We start from the raw sequence: 23,093 nt of genomic DNA, 5'->3' as shown, positions 1-23,093 counted from the left end.
TATCCCAATGAAAACCAGCAGCTTCTCGCACTGTACTGGGGCCTGGCCTATGCCTACCGAGCCATAGTTCAACACTCTCAGAGGACCACGGTTGAGGCAGGGACCCAGACTGCATCTGAGGACACCATGCTTGAGATAGGGACCCAAACAACAACAACCACCACAGTAATTGCCCCAATAGTGAAAAAGAAACAGTGGACAAGATCAACAGGTCCATACCATCAATTAGTGAGGGAAGAAGAGGAAAGGCTTAATCTAGAAGCTGGTCCTTCAATAAAGAAATTGGAGGAAGGAGTGAGGGAACTTAAACAGGAAGCAGAAACTACCCGGTCCCTGACATCCTCAGAACTTCGGGACATGCAGAAAGACTACAGCCGCCAGCCAGGTGAGCGGATTGCTGCCTGGCTGCTCCGATGCTGGGATAACGGGGCCGACAGTCAGCAATTGGAAGGCAAGGAAGCCCAACAGCTGGGATCCCTCGCTAGAAACCGGGGAATTGAAAGAGGGATTGGAAAAGAGGCAGCAATTTGCAGTCTCTGGAGCCGGCTCCTCTCAAGTGTGAGGGCAAGATATCCATTCAAGGAAGATCTTGTGAACTCCTCAGGAAAGTGGACTACCGCAGATGAAGGCATCCAGTACCTGAGAGAGTTAGCAGTGGTGGAAGTCATCTACAGTGATCTAGATGATGAGGAAGTCTCAAAAGATCCAGAGGATGTCCTGTGCACACGGGCCATGTGGAGGAAAGTGATTCAAGGTGCCCCAGCGTCATATTCTAACAACTTGGCAGCAATGTATTGCCCAGATATGGAAACACCAACTGTGGAGAAAGTGTCGTCTTGGCTCCAAAACTTTGAAGAAAATCTCTGTACTTCCTCATCCCTACAGGACAGTGCCTTGGCTGTTAGGGATGCTCCAAGAAATCAGTCCTCTCCTGCCCCGGTCAGAGGGAAAGGGAGCCCAAGGCGTATGCCACGTGGTACACTCTGGTTCTTCCTGCGTGACCAAGGGGAGGACATGAGGAAGTGGGATGGTGAACCCACCTTTAAGCTGGAAGCCCGCGTACGTGAACTGAGAGGGAAGACAGCTGTTAAGAAGGGGTCACCCAAGAAGGCGGCTGTCAGTGTTGTTGCTGTAGAGGCCCAAGAAAGCAATCAGCGATCCTCCAGGCACAGAAGGACTGAAACCACCTCCCTTGATTCTGGTGAGGGGACTTCTGGTCTGGCACCGCAAGGGTCAGACAGTGAATACTCTGATGAGGAACAGCAATAGAGGGTCCCTGCCTTCGGCCAGGAGGAGGAAAGGGATGACCAGATATACTGGACTGTGTGGATTCGAAGGCCTGGCACATCAGACCCACAGAGGTATAAGGCTTTGGTAGACACTGGTGCACAGTGTACGCCATCAGGGTACAGGGGCACAGAACCCATCTGGATCTCTGGAGTGACAGGGGGATGCCAAGAATTGTCTGTATTGGGGGCTGAAGTGAGCTTGACAGGGGACAAGTGGGAAAAGCACCCCATTGTGACCGGCCCAGAGGCCCCTTGTATCCTTGGCATAGACTACCTCAAGAGAGGGTGCTTCAAGGACCCAAAGGGGTACCGATGGGCTTTTGGTGTAGCCATTGTAAACACAGAGAAGATCAAACAGCTATCTACCCTGCTTGGCCTCTCGGAAGATCCCTTCATTGTGGGATTGATGCAAGTTGAAGAACAGCAGGTGCCAATCGCTACCAGGACGGTGCACCGGCGGCAATATCGCACCAACCGAGACTCCCTGGCTCCCATCCATGAGCTGATTCATCAACTAGAGAGCCAAGGAGTCATCAGCAAGACTCATTCACCTTTTAATAGTCCTATATGGCCAGTGCAAAAGTCTGATGGAGGGTGGAGGTTAACAGTAGATTATCGCGGCCTGAATGAAGTGACACCGCCACTGAGTGCTGCTGTACCAGACATGTTAGAGCTCCAATATGAACTGGCATCAAAGGCAGCCACGTGGTATGCTACAATTGATATTGCCAATGCATTTTTCTCCATTCCTTTGGCAGCAGAGTGCAGGCCACAGTTTGCTTTCACGTGGAGAGGTGTCCAATACACCTGGAATCGACTGCCCCAGGGGTGGAAGCACAGCCCTACCATTTGTCACGGACTAATCCAAACTGCACTGGAACAAGGCGATGCCCCTGAACATTTACAATACATAGATGACATCATCGTGTGGGGCAACAAGGCAGAAGAAGTGTTTGAGAAGGGAAAAAGAGTAATTCAGATTCTTCTGAAATCTGGTTTTGCCATAACACAAAGCAAGGTCAAGGGACCTGCACAGGAGATTCAGTTCTTGGGAATAAAATGGCAGGATGGACGCCGTCATGTCCCTATGGATGTGGTCAACAAGATAGCAACTATGTCTCCACCAGCTAACAAGAAACACAAGCTTTCCTAGGCCTCGTGGGGTTCTGGAGAATGCATATTCCAGGTTATAGTCAGCTTGTGAGCCCTCTCTATCGAGTAACGCGGAAAAAGAACTATTTTGAATGGGGCCCTGAGCAACAACAAGCCTTTGAGCATATCAGACAGGAAATGGCTCGTGCAGTAGCTCTTGGGCCTGTCCGGACAGGACCAGATGTACAAAATGTACTCTACACTGCAGCTGGGGAGCATGGTCTCACCTGGAGCCTCTGGCAGAAAACACCAGGAGAAACCCGAGGTCGACCATTAGGGTTTTGGAGCCGGGGGTACCGAGGATCAGAAGCCCACTACACCCCGACTGAAAAAGAGATACTAGCAGCATATGAGGGGGTTCGAGCCGCTGCAGAAGTTGTTGGTACAGAAGCATATCTCCTCTTGGCACCACGATTGCCCGTGCTACACTGGATGTTCAAAGGAAACATCCCCTCTCCACATCATGCAACCAGCGCTACATGGAGTAAGTGGATAGCATTGATCACGCAACGAGCTCGACTGGGCAAATCCAACCGCCCGGGAATTCTGGAAGAGATCATGGACTGGCCAGAAGGCAGAGATTTTGGAGCATCGCCTGAGGAGGTGGCTCGTGCCCAAGAGGCACCACCATATAGTGAGTTATCAGAAGACAAAAGGCATTATGCTTTGTTTACTGATGGATCCTGTCGTGTGGTAGGGAACCATCAGAAGTGGAAAGCTGCTGTGTGGAGTCCCACACAACAAGTCGTTGAGGCCCACGAGCCTTTTGTTATATTTTCTCCCCCCTGTCCAGCTGAGAAGGGGGAGTGATAGAGCGGCTTTGGTGGGCACCTGGCATCCAGCCAGGGTCAACCCACCATAATTGTGTAATACTGGCTTATAGTATGATAAAATTATCGGTCATGGGACTAATCCAGTATTTGTACTCAGCACTGTCGTCACCTCTATACTTCGGGAGCCATCTGTGGGAAACTATTAATAATTACACCATTTAGCTTACATCCTCGGAGAGCCAATCTATGGGGGAGACACCTTTCTTCCCCTTTCCCTTCTCCTCCAGTCTAGTTACAATAGCATTTGAGAATTTTGAAAAATTTGAATACCATTGGGATGTTGAAACCAGCATGGTCCTATTGCTAAGAACTAGCATGTTCCTGAATGTGGTTCACGTCTTGTTTAAGGTTAAACAACTATTTAATAAGATCAGAGATATGCCCCGAGGTTGGATAATTATGAGTGGCAGGGTGTGTGGGGTAGTATGGGCAAATGCCTAGGGAGGTGGGCACCTCCAGTGCTTTGGAACTTCACCCTTGAACAAGTGCAGTATCCTGAAAAACTAGTAGAACATTTGGAAAAAGTATGCTGTCATCACCCCGACAATTCCAGGGAGACACAAATCACTGCAATGAGCTGGGGCCTGGCCCATGCCTATCAAGCCCTGTTCAATGCCATTCATTACCCACAAGGGGAAGAGAAGGTCTCTGGATCTAACAAGGCAACAGGCACTACAGCCACTCCAACCCCAGCGACAGGCACTGCAGCTGAACCTGAGAACCAACCTCTGCCAGTCTCATTTGCCCCCATACAGAAGAAGAAATATACAAAAAAAAATCAGTTCACTTAGCGAAGCATGAAGATGAACTGGGGTCATCACGGGAACAGGAGGAAGAGGCAGAACCAGAGGTAATCACCCGATCCCTATCCCTGAGTGAGCTGCAGGATATGCGAAAAGATTTCAGCTGTCCTTGAGGTGAGCACATTATCACCTGGCTGCTCCGATGCTGGGACAATGGGGCTAGTAGCCTGGAATTAGAAGGTAGGGAAGCCAAGCAGCTGGGATCGCTTGCCAGGGAAGGTGGCATTGACAAGGCAATTGGAAAAGGGACACAAGCCATCAGCCTCTGGAGGCAACTCCTGTCAAGTGTGAAGGAATGGTACCCCTTCAAGGAAGATGTTGTATGTCAACCAGGCAAGTGGACCACCATGGAGAGAGGTATCCAGTACCTGAGGGAATTAGCAATGCTAGAGATAATGTATTATGACCCAGAAAATGCACAATTACCCAAAGACCCAGACAAAATCCAATGCACATGACCCATGTGGCAGAAGTTTCTACAGAGCACACCATCATCCTATGCCAATCCATTGGCAGTACTGACCTGGAAAGACAAAGAGGCACCGACGGTGGATGAAATGGCTCGCCAACTACATCAATATGAAGAAAATCTCTCTCCCTCTCTACGAGCCTGCATTTCAGCTGTGGAAAAAAGGTCCAAAAAAATGATCGACTTGATGGAATATCATATTACCCACCTATACGGTGCAATGTCTCAGCTATTATGAGTGAGCGTTCCTCTGCCCAAGAGAGAGAATATAGAAGGTACACATCACGGGGTACCCTGTGGTTTCACCTGTGTGACCATGGAGAGGACATGAGGAAATGGGATGGAAAACCTACCTCGGTCCTAGATGCACAGGTACGTGAGTTGTGAGGAAAAACCACCACAAAAGGGGATTCTCCCAGGAAAAATGCCACTCCAGTTTCCAGACTAGAAGGGCTGATCTTATTTCTGATCCTCTTGAAGGGACTTCTGAGCCAATTTTACGAGAAGTGAATACTGGATACTCTGGCCAGAATTAGAGGGGCCCTGCCTCCAGCCAGGTGGAGGAAAGTGACAACCGAGTCTACTGGACTGTGTGGATTCGATGGCCTGGCACATCAGACCCACAGGAGTACAAGGCTCTAGTAGACACTGGTGCACAATGTACCCTAATGCCACCAAGTTATAAAGGGGATGAACCCATCTGTATCTCTGGTATGACAGGGGGATCCCAACAGCTAACTGTATTGGAAGCTAAAGTGAGTCTAACTGGGAATGAGTGGGATAAACACCCCATTATGTTAACAGTAAAAAGAATCCCAAGGACAATATCTTTCCTTTAATGGATACAGAAGGGAACGTAGCAACCAGTGATGAGGAAAAGGCCGAGGTACTTAATGCCTCCTTTGCCTCAGTCTTTAATAGTGAGTCCAGTCATCCTCAGGGTACTCCACCCCCTGAGCTGGAAGGCGAGGATGAAGAGCACAACATACCCCCCTTAATCCAGGAGGAATTAGTTAGGGACCTACTACGCCATCTGGACACTCACAAATCTATGGGACCTGATGGGATCCATCCAAGAGTACTGAGGGAGCTGGTGGAGGTCCTTGCCAAGCCACTCTCCATCATCTATCAGCGATCCTGGTCAACAGGGGAGGTCCCAGAGGACTGGAGGCTTGCCAATGTGACTCCCATTTACAAGAAGAGTCGGAGGGAGGATCCAGGGAACTACAGGCCTGTCAGCCTGACCTCAGTACCGGGGAAGATTATGGAACAGTTTGTCTTGAGAGCACTCACATGGAAAGTCCAGGATAAGAAGGGGATCAGGCCCAGTCAGCATGGGTTTACGAAAGGCAGGTCCTGCTTGACCAACCTGATCTCCTTCTATGACCAGGTGACCCGCCTAGTGGATGAGGGAAAGGCTGTGGATGTTATCTTCCTTGACTTCAGCAAGGCCTTTGACACTGTCTCTCATGGCATACTCCTTGAGAAACTGGCGTCTTGTGGCGTGGATAAGTGCACTCTTCACTTGGTGAAAAACTGGCTGGATGGACGAGCCCAGAGGGTAGTGGTGAATGGGGTGAAATCCAGTTGGCGGCGGGTCACAAGTGGTGTTCCCCAGGGCTTGGTGTTGGGCCCTGTTCTGTTTAATATCTTTATCAATGATTTGGATGAGGGGATTGAGCGCACCCTCAGCAAGTTTGCAGATGACACCAAGTTGGGAGGCAGGGTCGATCTGCTTGAGGGTAGGGAGGCTCTACAAAGAGATCTGGACAGGCTGGATCGATGGGCTGAGGCCAATTGTATGAAGTTCAACAAGGCCAAGTGCCGGGTCCTGCACTTCGGTCACAGCAACCCCATGCAGCGCTACAGGCTTGGGGAAGAGTGGCTGGAAAGCTGCCTGGCAGAGAAAGACCTGGGCATGCTGGTTGACAGCTAGCTGAATGTGAGCCAGCAGGGTGCCCAGGTGGCCAAGAAGGCCAATCGCATCCTGGCCTGTATCAGAAATAGCGTGGCCAGCAGGAGCAGGGAGGTGATTGTTCCCCCGTACTCGGCACTGGTGAGGCCGCACCTCAAGTACTGTGTTCAGTTTTGAGCCCCTCGCTACAGGAAAGACATTGAGTTGCTGGAGCATGTTCAGAGGAGGGCAACCAAGTTGGTGAGGGGCCTGGAGCATAAGTCTTATGAGGAGCAGCTGAGGGAACTGGGGCTGTTTAGTCTAGAAAAGAGGAGGCTGAGGGGAGACCTTATCACTCTCTACAACTATCTGAAAGGAGGTTGTAGTGAGGTGGGTGTTGGTCTCTTCTGTCAGGTGGCTGGAGATAGGACAAGAGGAAATGGCCTCAAGTTGAGGCAAGGGAGATTTAGGTTAGATATTAGGAAAAATTTCTTTACTGAGAGGGTTGTCAAACATTGGAATGGGCTGCCCAGGGAAGTGGTTGAGTCACCATCCCTGGAGATATTCAAAAAGCGAGTGGACAGGGTACTTCAGGACATGGTTTAGTGGGCATGGTTAATGGGTGGACTTGATGATCTGGAAGGTCTTTTCCAACCTAAATGATTCTATGATTCTATGATTGTGACTGGCCCAGAGGCTCTGTGCATCCTTGGCATAGACTATCTCAGGAGAGGGTATTTTAAGGACCCAAAGGGGTATCGGTGGGCTTTTGGTATACCTGTCTTGGAGACGGAGGGAATTAAACAGCTGTCTACCCTGCCTGGTCTCCCTCAAGACCCTTCAACTGTGGGGTTGCTGAGGATTGAAGAACAACAAGTGCCAATTGCTACCACGACGGTGCACTGGCAGCAATGTTGCACCAACCAAGACTCCCTGGTTCCCATCCACAAGTTGATTCGTCGACTGGAGAGCCAAGGAGTGATCAGCAAAACTCGCTCACCCTTTAATAGTCCCATATGGCCCGTGCGGAAGTCTAATGGGGAGTGGAGACTAACAGTTGACTATCGTGGCCTGAATGAAGTTACGCCACTGCTGAGTGCTGCCGTTCCAGATATGCTAGAACTTCAATACGAACTAGAGTCAAAGGCAGCCAAGTGGTATGCTACAATTGACATTGCTAATGCGTTTTTCTCAATCCCTCTGGCAGCAGAGTGTCGTCCACAGTTTGCCTTTACTTGGAGGGGTGTCCAGTACACCTGGAATCGACTGCCCCAGGGGTGGAAACACAGCCCCACCATTTGCCATGGACTAATCCAGACTGCACTGGAAAAAGGTAAAGCTCCGGAACACCTGCAATACATTGACGACATCATTGTATGGGGCAACACGGCAGAAGAAGTCTTTGAGAAAGGGAAGAAAATAATCCAAATCCTTCTGAAAGCCAGTTTTGCCATAAAAGAAAGTAAGGTCAAGGGACCTGCACAGGAGATCCAGTTTTTAGGAATAAAATGGCAAGACGGGCGTCGTCAGATCCCAAAGGATGTGATCAAAAAAATAGCAGCTATGTCTCCACTGATTATTAAAAAGGAAACACAGGCCTTCTTAGGTGTCGTGGGTTTTTGCAGTATGCATATTCCAAATTACAGTCTGATTGTAATCCCTCTCTATCAAGTGACCCGGAAGAAGAATGATTTTAAATGGGGCCCTGAGCAACAGCAAGCCTTTGAACAAATTAAACGGGACATTGTTCATGCAGTAGCCCTTGGGCCAGTCCGGGCAGGACAAGATGTTAAAAATGTGCTCTATACCGCAGCCGGGGAGAATGGCCCTACCTGGAGCCTCTGGCAGAAAGCACCCGGGGAGACCCAAGGCCACCCCTAGGGTTTTGGAGTTGGGGATATCGAGGATCCGAGGCTCGCTATACTCCAACTGAAAAAAAGATGTTGGCAGCATATGAAGGAGTTCGAGCTGCCTCAGAAGTGGTTGGTACTGAAACACAGCTCCTCTTAGCACCCCGACTGCCAGTGCTGGGCTGGATGTTCAAAGGGAGGGTCTCCTCTACACATCACGTGACTGATGCCACGTGGAGTAAGTGGGCCGCACTGATCACACAACGGGCTCGCATAGGAAACCCCAGTCACCCAGGAATTGTGGAAGTGATCATGGACTGGCCAGAAGGCAAAGATTTTGGAATGTCGCCAGAGGAGGAGGTGACACGTGCTGACGAGGCCCCACTGTATAATAAACTGCCAGAAAATGAGAGGCAATATGCCCTGTTCACTGATGGGTCCTGTCACATTGTGGGAAAACATCGGAGGTGGAAGGCTGCTGTATGGAATCCTATAGGACAAGTCGCAGAAACTGCTGAAGGAGAAGGTGAATTGAGTCAGTTTGCAGAGGTGAAAGCCATCCAGCTAGCATTAGACATTGCTGAAAGAGAAAAGTGGCCAGTGCTCTATCTCTATACTGAGTCATGGATGGTGGCAAATGACCTGTGGGGGTGGTTACAGCAATGGAAGCAGAGCAACTGGCAGCACAGAGGTAAACCCATCTGGGCTGCCGCACTGTGGCAAGATATTGCGTCCCAGCTAGAGAATCTGGTTGTAAAAGTACGTCATGTAGATGCTCATGTACCCAAGAGTTGGGCCACTGAAGAACATCAAAACAACCAACAGGTGGATCAGGCTGCCAAGATTGAAGTGGCTCAGATGGACCTGGACTGGCAACATAAGGGTGAGCTATTTATGGCTCTGTGGGCCCATGACACCTGAGGACATCAGGGAAGAGATGCAACATATAGATGGGCTCGTGATTGAGGACTTCACCATAGATACTACTGCACAAGTAATCTATGAATGTGAAACGTGCTGCAATTAAGCAAGCCAAGCGGTTAAAGCCTCTGTGGTATGGAGGGCAATGGCTGAAACATAAATATGGGGAAGCCTGGCAGATTGACTATATCACACTCCCACAAACTCGCCAAGGCAAGCACCATGTGCTTACAATGGTGGAAGCAACCACCGGATGGCTGGTAACATATTCTGTACCCCATGCCACCACCCGGAACACTCTCCTGGGCCTTGAAAAGCAGGTCTTGTGGTGACATGGCACCCCAGAAAGAATTGAGTCAGACAACGGGACTCATTTCTGAAACAACCTCATAGACACCTGGGCCAAAGAGCATGGCATTGAGTGGGTATATCACATCCCCTATCATGCACCAGCCTCCAGGAAAAATGAAACGATACAATGGACTGTTAAAGACTACATTGAGAGCGGGGGGGGGGGGGGGGGGGGGGGGTGGGACGTGGGACCTTCAACCATTGGGATACACATTTAGCAAAAGCCACCTGGTTAGTCAACACCAGAGGATCTGCCAATCAGGGTGGCCCTGCCCAGTCAGAACTTTTACATACTGTAGAAGGGGATAAAGTCCCTGTAGTGCACATTAAAAATATGTTAGGGAAGACAGTCTGGGTTACTCCTGCCTCAGGCAAAGGCAAACCCATTCGTGGGGTTGCTTTTGCTCAAGGACCTGGGTGCACTTGGTGGGAGATGCGAAAGGATGGGGAAGTCCGATGTGTGCCTCAAGGGGATTTGATTTTAGGTGAGAATAGCCAATGATTTGAATGGTATGATGTTACTTGCTATATAACCCTGCTACTGTATGTCATCATTACTATAATTGTTATATGCTATATCCATAGTACTACAGTAAGAATCATTTAGATTTAGCAAGAATTAACTTTGATAAAACTGAGCAAAGCGCAGTAGTGATGGGACCAGAACTGACTCCAGCATGCAACAATCCAACACTACACACCATCCTCCTGCTGCGCCCAATGTCACCCACTCGCCATGCTGCCCCAAAGCCTGATCCTGCTCTGCCAACTGAGCGGACTTTGCACCATCCCTCCTGCCCAGAAAGACTGGTATGACAGATGGAGCCCAGAGTCATGGACTAGATGAACTCAATAGACATTTTATAGGGATGGCCCATAGACTAAGGGAATGACACCTCTGTGTGTGTGTGTATATATATATATATGTATATATCTGTCCTGGTTTCGACTGGGAGTTAACTTTCTTCCCAGTAGCTGGTGTAGTGTTATGTTTTTGATTCAGCATGAGAAGAATGTTGATAACACACTGATGTTTTCAGTTGTTGCTAAGTAGTGTTTAGTCTAAAGTCAAGGATTTTTCAGCTTCTCATGCCCAGCCAGCAAGAAGGTTGGAGGGGCACTAGAAGTTGGGAGGGGACACAGCCAGGACAGCTGACCCAAACTGGTCAATAGGGGTATTCCATACCATGGGACGTCATGCCTAGTATATAAACTGGGGGGAGTGGGGCTGGGAGGGATTGCCGCTCAGGGACTAACTGGGCATCAGTCAGCAGGTGGTGAGCAATTGCATTGTGCATCACTTGTTTTGTATATTCCAATCCTTTTATTATTATTATTATTGTCATTTTATTATTGTTATTATTATTATCATTATTAGTTTCTTCCTTTCTATCCTATTGAACTGTTCTTTTCTCAACCCATGAGTTTTACTCCCCCCCCCCGATTCTCTCCCCCATCCCACTGGGTGGGGGGGAAGTGAGTGAGCAGCTGCATGGTGCTTAGTTGCTGGCTGGGGTTAAACCATGACAGTTCCTTTCTTCCTGCATGCTCCGAAGCCCAATTTGAAGAAGCACTGATTAGTCATATTCATAACCAAAATTAACAAAATCTGTTATAATATTATCACACACATTATGATACCAAAAAAGTCAAGTTAATTTAAAATTCAGGTCCTACAGTTGCTCCAGTTGGACTTCCAAAGTTATAAAGACCAACTTTTGCATCTCAGTTCCCAACCTGCATGATTACATACTCTCCTCAAAAACATTAAACAAATAAGTATTTGTGAAGCATTCCAATATTACAATACACATCACAGAAAAGCCTGTGAGAAAATTAAAAATTCTGTCTCTGGAGCAGGGTGTAATGATGTGATTAAGATACACATTGAACACCAAGAGAAATCAAAATATTTAATCATAAAAGACAGGACTGGAAGCAATCTCAAGTCTATCCCTTTCCCCAAGGCAGGATCAACAATATCTAAAGCCAAGCCTAGGAGACATTAATATAACCTGGGTTTTTTTATTGGGGGGGTGGGGGGGTGGGGTGTTGGGTTTGGTTTTGTTTTGGGGGGGGGTTGTTTGTTTTTTTAATCTCTTATTAAGGAGGCTACATTCATTCTACACAGTCTATGAAATAGGCATCCTGTTCTAGGAAAAAAAAAATAGTTATGACAGACTTAAAGACTACCACAATGCATTCACAAAGATGCCAAATCCAGACTACACAGGTAATCTGAACTACAGGATTCCCTACCATTTGCTCTTACAAGAAGTATTCCACATTTCTGAGGTGTTTTTTTTTCCTACTATGTGATTTCCTCAGGGGGAAAAAAAAAAAAAAAAAAGACAATTCAAACAATGAATTCCTGTGTGTGAAATAATGCTTCTTTGCTCAGCCAATCCTCATTTTATACTTCTGGCTTCTCAGGTAATTTGTTCTTCTTCCCCTCTCTAGTCTCTCTCAGTACATAATTCCCACCCATTCCCATCCCTAAAGTGTTTCCCTTGACTGTACACCCAATTCCAGAGTACCCTTCTATCTCAGTTTCTTGCTAAGGCTGTTTCACAGCTCTTCCTGTATCTTCACTAAGGACACTTTTATCTGCCCCACCAGCTGTTTTATCCAGTCCTCTCAGTTCAGTTATTACTTCCTTAGGAACTCCAAGCTCCTACTCTCCTCCCAATTCCTGCCCTTCAAACTCCCATTCCCTCCCATCTGTGCAAGTCTGGTTCCAGTCCACCACTTTTCTCCTCCATGTGTTCACCCTTCCAGCCATCTGTAACCTCAGTTCTTGTCTTTTCCACATTCAAATGAATCAGCACCGCAGATAAGCAGGGAATGGACACCAGAAAACTAAGAGTCTGTACCACATCTCACTGCTTAGAACCATACTTATTAGGAAAGTCCTGTTGCGCATACAAAATTTTTCAGCTTTAATGCCTACAATCAGAGAAGTCAGCTAATTTTTCAGACACTAATAACTTGCCCAATTTTTGGACAGATTTTCAAATTGCAACAAAATGCACGTCCCTAATGCAAAAAGTCACCTCACTCAAATTTTAAGTTCCTCTCACAAAGAATGGGGGTGTTCAAATGACTTGAAGAAAAGGTCAGAAATTATTTTTTAAACATTTTTTTCCTCTACCATGACCCTTAGGAGCCAGTGAACTATTTTGGCTTCAAGCTTTATTAAAAGTGTCAGTCAATAAAGGGCAGTCACCCAACATGGAAGATTTTGGCCCGAATGACTGAAGTTTAGCAAAGTCAGAAGTAAAATCAGTGCCTTTAAATAGTAAGTGTCAAGAAACTGAGAGGAGTCACTACCAGCCTCACCTATACAAAACAAGCAGGGAGCAACATGCATTCTTAAAGTTGACTAGCAACTCTGTTAAGCAATGTTTCAATTGCTTATAACTGCCAAATTTTAATAGGATACACTGAAGTTTTTCTATGTTACAGGTTATGCCTCAACAAGAGTTTTTAAGGAACCTGCCAGGAAGAACCAATCATCACTGAGAATTCTAGTAGAAGAAAATTCATTTCCCATTATTAAAAAAAAAAAAAAAAAACCACCAAAAAAACCCACAAAAAAACCCCAACAACAACAAAAAAACCCTAGCATCCACTGTAATAAAAAGCAATCATATCTCCTTAGTTTGAACTAGGAATTTAACAGACAAATCATCAGGCAGATTTTTAATTTTCCCTTCAGAAAATGAAATTGAAGTTAAACTGATTTTAGATCTCCACAAAGCACTGTCCACAAGTTCTCACCACAGTCTTATTAGAGTCTTATCAAAATTTTCCCAGCTTTTAGACTGCAAAAAGCATGTTCCAGCTTATTTTTTTCTACAGGTGCTAAGGTAGTTGGTGTACGTAGCATCCTACGAGGGCTCTCTAAATTTTCCCTCCATCATTAATATCTAGAAAGCATATCTGAAGAAAAAGAGGAAGCAATATATCCGAATGGAAAATAACATACAAGACAGTTGGACAGTCTCTATTAAAACCTAAGACCTGAAAACAAAATTTCGGAGACAAAGTATTTGTAACCTCATCCTTTCCAAGTACCTAGTCAACACAGAGGAGAGATTGTTAGCTCAATCATGAGAGAAAGGGGTTGCACTATCACAGACACGCATTTACATTCAAGGAGCTTGCTAAATTACATTATAAAAAAAGAGAAAAAAGGTTAGAACGATAAAACCAAGCATTAAAGTATTAAGAAATATCAGAATTATGGTTGCTTACACCTACAATTCAGTCCCTTGTGCATTATAATAGTCATTCATTAAATGATCATATATTGGTTTTGTTATTCACAGGATCCCTGTCTCATATATGGCACATGACGTATATGTCATGAAACAAATCAGTTACACAGTAAAAGGAGATGCCTTCTTTGGGACATTACACTTTTTTACTAAGGAATTTGAATAAAACATAGTTAATAAATCCAATCAATTAAAAAAAAAGTTTCCCATCCAAGAGATCTTTTGCTGGAAACTGCCAGTTTGTAAAAAACAACTCTTCTAAAAAAAAAAAAAAAAAAAAAAAAAAAAGACGCTTATTTTCACAGAAAACTTCCATCACAAGGAAAGAAAGAAATAAAAATTCTACCTGTTCCATAATATACCCACAGCCTCAGGGTCATGCCTAGAGCATACGATTAGAACAAAAAGCCATATGGGGGAGGAAAAGCTCAAGAACTTCTCTGCCTGATACAGATCAGGCATTTGAACTTGGACTTCCTACATCCCAAAAGCAATGTTCTGGCTAGGAACATGCTTACTACACCTCTGAATAGTCTTGCTTTCCTAACAGAGCTGTACAGCAGCTGGACAACAGACTGACATTACAATGAAATGGTCTGACCACTAGGCTGCAGAGGTTTCCATTCTACCAGTTTACATCAACTGCAACAATTATCAGTTTAAGAGGCAGAGTTTTATCCCTAACAGCCAATAACCAATACTTAGGATACTCTCCAGGGTTGCTAATTCCTGCTGGAAGTTAACAGAGTAATATTTTGAATCTCTGTCTCCAATATTGCAGGCAAGCCATTTAATTACTTGCAGGATTTGGGTTATTATCTAGTTGTTGTCTCTGTTATTCCTGATAAACTTTAAGAGATTTTGGTTTCTTCACAATAAGGAGGATGATTCTTTTTAATTTTTCGGGACAGGAAATCTATTCTTGTCCAGCTCTTGGCATGATCAAGACAGCTAAAACTGAATAGATGTTTAAGACCATCAGTGAAAAACCATTCTATACTTATTAGGAATCCACCATGAGAAACAATGAGCCTGATATGTTGAAACACAGGGCACTCACAACCACAAATAAAGCCAAAGAAAACGTTATGAAGTTCCTAAGTGCTGTAAAGTAACTCTAAGAGCCTCAAGAATAAAGCATGTCAAATTACACAAGATTTATAAGCAATTTTCAAACTCGCTGACTCGGTTTCAGTCTTACATCTGTAAAATGGAAATAATATTTTACAGATGTGCAAAAAAAAACCTCTAATGTTTGTGAAGTGCAGATATGTATTTTGAGATAATTCCTACAAATGAATAGATGAAAACACTTCAGCATTCATGAAAGATTTGGATGGTATACAGCAGATAATAAAGCAGTAGGCTACACATTGAATGACAAAGAAAAACAAATATATCAACTAGGTTATAACAGTATACCATTCAGCTATGATTTCCCAGGCACTGTATGAGGCATTGAATTAGGGCCATGAGGGTAAGGGGGAAATACAGTAATATAGTTAAAGGCCCAGCGTACGGAGAAGGGGGCTGGATTACATTTGTTTCTGCAATCTTAGTCTGCTGTTTCCTTATCCAAGTCCCTGACTTTGCAGCCTAGTGTTTTTTAAACACTGTTCCTGTAAAATGCATTGCATGTCTACACATACACACTCCTGCAAAAAACAAAGTGCTTCAAATCAAGCCACAGCAATAATCTGAAAAATGAAAATATCTACCTATATAAAGAATTCTGAGATCTCTGATTGGAAAACCACTTAGAACCGATACACATACACTTCATTTTTTGATTATTAAAAAGGATCATTATTATACAGGGTTATTAGCAATAATACACATGTATCACCAATTTTGAGCATTTCCTTGTGGGTATCTCTGTGCAACTGAGTGCTCGTTACTGATGATGATTCAAAATCAGAAGCTAAGCTAACCTGTACTACTTCTAATAAAGGCATATGAAAGGCAAAATTGAAAATAAGCAGTATCACATTCAAATGGACAATTTTTTTCAACTGTTAAATATTTCTAGTGATGTATTTTGCGACACTAAATAGCTGTTCTAACACTGGATGATCCACCACACACCTACCAGACAAACTCTAAAGTTATCACGACTCATATTTTTCCAATTAAGTATGCCCATAACTGCTGTCAAAATGTCCACACATTGATGAATATTATATACTCCTCTATAATAATTCCTAGAAAGCATAAATTTCTGAATGAGGACTTAATTTCTTTCCTATGTCTAGATATTCAGAAGAGAAGTATATTTTTTCCTTCTAGTTACTAGCAACTGTTGACTAACTTTGCATTTCTTGTGCAATAGTTATGAAGTAAATATTAAATTTATATTAACATCATGACTTTAACACTTTTTAATATAACACACACATAAAAGTACCACACTTGCCACTGAACACACAGAAAATTGCAATAGGAAACTTGTTATACCACTTCCTGGCTCAAATCAATTCACACTGACTATTTTTCATCTAGTATCCTTCAAAATATAGTTTATTTATATTATAGAGGAACATATACATGAAACATTTAGGATTAAGGCTGTATTACCTTAATCACCTGTATTGGGTTTGCATGGCAAGGTTTTGGTAGTTGGGGGGCTACAGGGGTGGCTTCTGTGAGAAGCTGCTAGAAGCTTCCCCTATGTCCAACAGAGCCAATGTCAGCCAGCTCCAAGACAGACCCGCCACTGGCCAAGGCCAAGCCGATCAGTGACAGTGGTAGCACCTCTGGGATAACATATTTAAGAAGGGGAAAAAGTTGCTGCAGAACAGAAACTGCAGCTGGAAAGAGGAGTGAGAATATGTAAGAGAAACAACCCTGCAGACACCAAGGTCAGTGAAGAAGGAGGGGGAGGAGGTGCTCCAGGTGCTGGAGCAGAGATTCCCCTGCAGCCTGTGGTGAAGACCATGGTGAGGCAGGCTGTCCCCCTGCAGCCCATGGAGGACCCCACACCGGAGCAGGTGGGTGCCTGAAGGAGACTGTGACCCTGTGGGAAGCCTGCGCTGGAGCAGGCTCCTGGCAGGACCTGTGGATCTGCGGAGAGAGGAGCCCATGCTGGAGCAGGTTTTCTGGCAGGACTTGTGACCCCGTGGGGGACCCATGCTGGAGCAGTCTGCTCCTGAAGGACTGTACCCTGTGGAAGGGACCCATGCTGGAGCAGTTCATGAAGAATTGTAGCCCGTGGGATGGACTCATGTTGGAGAAGTTCGTGGAGGACTGTCTCCCATGGGAGGGACCCCATGCTGGAGCAGGGGAAAAGTGTGAGGAGTCCTCCCCCTGAGGAGGAAGGAACAGCAGAGAATGTGTGATGAACTAACCACAACCTCCATTCCCTGTCCCCCTGCGCCACTTGGGGGGAGGAGGTAGAGAAAAATCACAAGTGAAGTTGTGCCCAGGAAGAAGGGAGGGGTGGGGGGAAGGTGTTCTGAGATTAAGTTTTATTTCTCATTACCCTGCTCTGATTGGATTGGCAATAAATTAAGTTAGTTTTCCCCAAGTTGAGTCTGTTTTGCCTGTGATGGTAATTGGCAAGTGAACTCTCCCTGTCCTTATCTTGACCCACAAGCCTTTGGTTATATTTTCTCTCCCCTGTCCAGCTGGGGGGGGGGAGTGATAGAGCAGCTTTGGTGGGCACCTGGCATCCAGCCAGGGTCAACCCACCACATCATCATACAAACAACAAAAAAACCCACAGTCATTTCCTTGGGTTAGAACCATCTATTGCCTTGATTCTGCAAGAAGAGTCATATGAACATTAATGTACACGGAGTCTCAAACACGCAATGAGGTTGCACCGGGGTACATGTACTCTTATGTAGAACAGGGATCTGCGAATGGTTTCAGTGGTATAATTTTACTTCTCTGATCCTGTTCTGTTTCTCCTAAATCAAAATGTAAAAAATATTTAAAAAAAAAATACAAAACCAGCTTTAAAAGATAGCAAAGGCTAAAAAAAAATAAAATAAAAATAATAAAACCTGTACACAGGAAAAATTCAAAATGTACAAGGTATTCGAAAGCACAAAATAAAAGATAATAAGAAGAAAATATTTTCCTCTTTCAGTTAAAATAATTGTTACAACTAACACCTCGAGAATAATTAATTTTGTATTTCTGTAACATGAATAAAATAACTACATCCTCCTTAAGCAGCTAGCTCTTGTGATAACAGTGGACCAGTATAAACTCCTAACACTAGGGAAAAAGGAGTATGAAAGTGACAGTCCTGCTTCCCACACACACTTAAACGTGCTAAAAATACAATCTAAACCAAAAATAAGTCATCTCAAACATTTCCACATTAAGTATTTCTGTATGCCAAATACATTTTTCTGAGATAAAGAAATTTACAACTGCGATAATGCAACTAATTCAGGATTAACCACATATGGCTCAGAAGAACAAAACCAAAAAAACTCATTACAAATAGGCAGCACCTTAAATTTCCCTCTATAAATATGCCTATTTGTCATACCAGAAAAGTGCATGCTTTCTGATTAAAAAAAAAGCACACACCATAAACACAACCCTGGCAAGATAAACTTGACAGGAACTACATAACTACAGTAGCTTATTTCCTGCTCTTATCTGGTATATTTAAAGCAAACCTCCTTAATTGAAAAATAAGTCAGAGAAGTTCACTACTGTTAGCTTAACAAACCCATTTTTGTTAAAATGAGAACTGTTTGAAACAGACGACAAAAGAAACGCTGGAGCTCATGTCGCTTCCTGATGATGAAAACTACCCAAGAACTACAACTACTTCTGCACAGTCCTTTCTTTCCTGTAAAGCAGAGTTACACTACGGACCAAAAGAAAACAGCAATTCAGCTACACACAGAGATAGGGGCAGTTAGAAACAACTAGTGGCTCCCTCTGCAATTCACAAAGTTTAAAAATAAAAAGCTGCTTTTTCGAAGCGTAAATGGTTCCTCTCCACGCACATAGGCCTGAGGCCCTGTTGCAAACAGTGTCTAACAGGACCAGGCAGCACAAAGACAGGAATGGGAGATTAGTGGGAGGGAGGCCGGGATTGGGGCTCAGCAGGATCTTCAGGCTTTTTAAAATTCAAACTGCTCCCTGACCAATACAAATCACTGACACGCTACTGACTACTATACGGATTTACAGCATTAAAAACGCACCTTCTATGTGACAGCTATATTAACTTCACCCTTTTAAACATGTATCAGGGCACTCAGAGACATGATAGCACAATTTATAACTCTAAACATAATATACCAACAAGTTACTTTATTAGATACATTAACCACTTATTATTACAACAGATCTGCCTGAACAACTAAAAAACCTACTGAAAAAAAGACAAATTATGTAATGTTGATAATTGTTTGCCATTTACAAATTTCCTTTCTATATGAAAGATGAAACTCTATCTTAAAATTTCCCTCAATTATGTAATTTCTGTAGGAGTATTTTTATTAGTTCACAGGGTGTTTGTTTTAAATCTACCTCAATTTTTAATAACACTCTCAACTCTACCATACAGTAAGTCCAAGATTTACTTTACTGTAAATTAGCTACCATTTATAAAGACCTGACACTTAATCAAATGTCATTTACAAAACACATTTGACCTGTTAAAATGACACCTAATTACATATTCAAACATCACGGACACAAACAGCCAATAACAACCTCAGGATCTCAAAGTGATATGGCCTGACAAGAAAGGATAACACTTTTTAAGCGTTCCTTACTTTTCACTTAATTAAATTTACTCTTGATTCTCAAGTACTTAGGGTAAGATCTCATCTTCACCTTGACCCCTGAAATGTCATAAATGTAGCACTTTACACACGACCCCTCTCCCGTTTTCTGTTTGTTAAGAGTATAAAATAGTATTTCGTCTGAATTTAGTACATATTCACATAACATATACAGCACATAAACACTGAGATTGTGTGGAGTACCTGACATAATATGCTTGTCTATCTGTATTTCCTGGGTCTGCAGGTGTCCATGTTGTGTCAATCATCCCACAAGCGCTAGTTTTATGCTATAAATATACTAAGTGATTAACACACTAATCAATCACTATATTATTTAGAGATTAAACCTCTGGCACATTATAAATCCATGTGCATTCGAACTTTTGAATGTTCACAATAGAGTTGGTCAGAAGGAGAAGGTAATAGCGAAGAGAGCTGGTATTTTTGTTTCTGGGTATTTATATTGTCTCTCTTCCCCTATTCCTCCACTTACTCCTTCCCCACCTCAGAGGGCTGTCTGCGCTGGGACCTTCCTTCCTTGCCCTGGTGAAGTTGTAAATACGGCAAAAAGATAAGTGCACATTTGCAGCTAATTTTATTGTTTCCTCTTCCTCCTGCTCCTCTCCGAGTTAAGGCCTGTTACTGAGAAGCCGCTTATGCCTTCCTAATCCCCAAGCTAGAGTAAAGGCGCTGGCCGGCGGGCCTGCGCTCTCTACCGGGCCTAGGCCTCCCGGCAGCCCTGGAGGAACCAATCTCCTCCGCCAAACCCGAGCGAGCAGGAAGGAGGGCTGCGAAATAAACATCTCCGGTTACCACTTATTCCCCTCTACCCCGGATAACAGCTAATTCCCTCTGCACCCAGCAGCGCTGGGCCGCCTGGGCTAGGAGGCCCAGCCCGCTGCTAGAGAGGGCAGGGAGGGGAAGGGGAGATAAGAGGGGGGATTACCTGAGCAAATCGGCGTCTGAATCCAACAAGAATCCGAGAGAGGGGGAGAGAAATCCGCCCCCTCCCTCCTCAGAGGAGCTGCCGCTGCTGCTAGGCCGCCGCCACCGCGGAGCAGGAGGAGGAGGGGAGATAATATAACAACAATAATCCGGGCCGGGAGGGGGGCTGGCTCCTCTTCCGTCTCCTCCTCAGTGCAGCGAACATGTAGAGCTGGGGGGTGAGCGGCCGAGACAAATCCCTTCCCTCTGAGCCTGCTTCACAACATCAACCCGGGCTGGGCCGAACCGAACCGAACCGGTTCCGAGACACACTCCGAGCCGCAGGGGGAGGGCGGGGGGGGGGGGGGGGGGGGGGAAGCAGCTGCCAAGGGGCCGCCGCCGCTCCCTCTGTATATGCGAGTGCAGGAAGATGGGGGAGGTGGTAGCCTGGGCCCAGTGAGTCGGTACCGAGCGGGGGGTGGGGGAAGAAGAGGGGGAGGAGGAGGAGGAGAAAAGAAAGGAAAGGAAAGGAAAGGATCCTGTGTGTGTCTCTCTCTCGCTCCCTCTCAGAACAAAATGCCGACCGGAAGTGCAGCTGCAGGAATGACTCCCTCCACCGGCGCCAAACGCCAACAGCCTCCCCCTTCCCTCCACTACCTCCTTCTCACTCAACTAGCGTCGCTTCCGCCTCTGCTACTGCACTGCTCCACTCCGCTCGCTAGAGTGGTTCCCTCTGCCTTGCCTTGCCTGGTAGCGGCGGGCACAACTGAGTCTCCGCTGCGTGGCTGTCTCTCCCCTTCCCCACCCCTTCAGCTGCTGCCTGAGTTTCTCTTTCTTTTCTCTCTCCTTCTGGTGTGCGGAAGAAAACCGGAGTTTACGCTTAGGCCTGCGCTGAGAGGAAGACAGTGATTTGTGATGAAGCGGCCGTTGAAAAAAACACACGTTTTGGGTTTTATTTTTGCCTTCCTTAAGGATGGTGGGAAGGAGGACTTCAAAATGCCACCTCGCAGGAGGCAAACTTATAAAGGTATCTTAAAATGAACCCACAAAGGTGGTAGTCCCGTCCTGTCCCCCCGCCCCAGCGGATGTGTCAGACTTTAGACACTTGCTGGAGTTACTGTTATCGTTCATGTCCGCCTCTGTAGGCCGCGTCGCAGGAACTGAAACACCCGATGCTGAAAGCATTGCCGGGGCGAGGAATTTCCAGCTGGACATACCGAACTGGAGCGGCTTTTAAAAACAACCTTTTTGGACGAGCACGGGGAAAAATGCTGATGTTCAGATGAAGGGCCCTTTGCTGGAGGCTGATGCTCCCTACCACCACCAGATTTACTGGAAATATTTTAATTCTGGGTTGTGAAGGAGTGTTTGGTGAAAGAGAATGTCCTAGTCTGAAAGATTTTCTGGTTTTCCTCTGTACAGGTAAAACTGTGAATAATCATAGAACGGGATAATAGCATTTATATCTGATGAATTAACTATGTCTTTTCCTACTCATGTCGTTTTGCTCCTCAGTACTTTGATTTTTAGAGGAAGCCTTCCTTGTCTGTGGACTTCAGGATTCAGACATACAGTTGGACACGGCTAACTTTAAATACCCTGTGACATATAAACACACCCTTTAAGCTCTGGATGGATATTATTTGCACAAAGGGATAATATCTTACACCAATGCACTTGAATCTTTCCAAGTCTTAGGATTTCCTGAATAATGCTCTGTCTTTAATACAGATTTAAAATGCCTCTCTCAAGCTTAAAGAACTATTAAATTTGTAATGTTGGATGAATCAAAGTTCGTTTTACAAGTGTATGTGTTTTTGTTTGAAAGTACAGAAATGAAAATGGCACTGGAGAATACGGTAATTCAGTACTGAAAATACTAATATCTAATGGGTACATGCTCATGTAAGTTTAATGGAGACAAACTGGGCTCTGAAAGAAATGTATTATATACCTTTGTTACAAGTTAATATAAAAGGTCCCAATCCTTTAATTGTTTATTCATTCACAACTTCAAGTTATCCATTTGAAATAAAGATAAATAATTGGTGCAGTAAATTAAGTATGTTCATAAGTCTTTGTGCTTAATTTAATACAGTGCAACTCTATAAGTCAAGGGGGAAAATATTTATCTCCTTTTGGTAACAAACTAAAGTTTAATAAACTACCTGTTTAAAGTTCACATACGCGTATATATGTGGACATATACACCTATGAATTCAAAGGAAAATGTGATTCTAAAATGACAACGTTGGCCCAGGAATACTACTTCAATCTACTTCTAACTGACTGTTACCAATTCATGTTGATGGACTCTATGTGATTTTAGTAACTTATTTATATAATGATTTTTTTTTTCTTAATTGGTGATTTAGTGTGTAAATAAAATGTAAATACTGAAATTTTGCTTTTCAAATGCCAGGTATCTTCTGTATCAAATATGGTTTAGCCAGTACAAACATCATGGTAAAACACAACACCTATTTGACTACTTTGTTTCTGTTGGAATTTTCCAGTGAGAATGTCACTGGACCATTTTATGCTTCCAAAATCCCGTTCAACTAAAAG

The 23,093-nt window shown here is 44.7% G+C and overlaps 1 protein-coding gene across 5 annotated transcripts in view; it reads right to left on the bottom strand.

Moving 5' to 3' along the window:
- Nucleotides 1-20,853, bottom strand: part of LOC121233000 (nipped-B-like protein) — a 174,071-nt gene extending 153,218 nt beyond the window's left edge. For 3 of the 5 annotated variants that reach the window (XM_041121548.1, XM_041121547.1, XM_041121550.1), the window contains exon 1: nt 20,548-20,851. The gene's annotated coding sequence lies outside the window, so the exon portion shown is untranslated. Of the gene's footprint in view, nt 1-20,547 lie in introns of all 5 variants that reach the window. The other 2 variants (XM_041121549.1, XM_041121552.1) reach the window with 2 other exon arrangements.
- Nucleotides 20,854-23,093: the final 2,240 nt, after the last annotated feature.

The sequence above is a fragment of the Aquila chrysaetos genome, assembly GCF_900496995.4.
Source record: "Aquila chrysaetos chrysaetos chromosome W unlocalized genomic scaffold, bAquChr1.4 W_unloc_3, whole genome shotgun sequence".
NCBI classification, from domain to species: domain Eukaryota; kingdom Metazoa; phylum Chordata; class Aves; order Accipitriformes; family Accipitridae; genus Aquila; species Aquila chrysaetos.
Note: the sequence above shows the minus strand (reverse complement) of the source record. Positions and strands in the feature narration are given on the sequence as shown.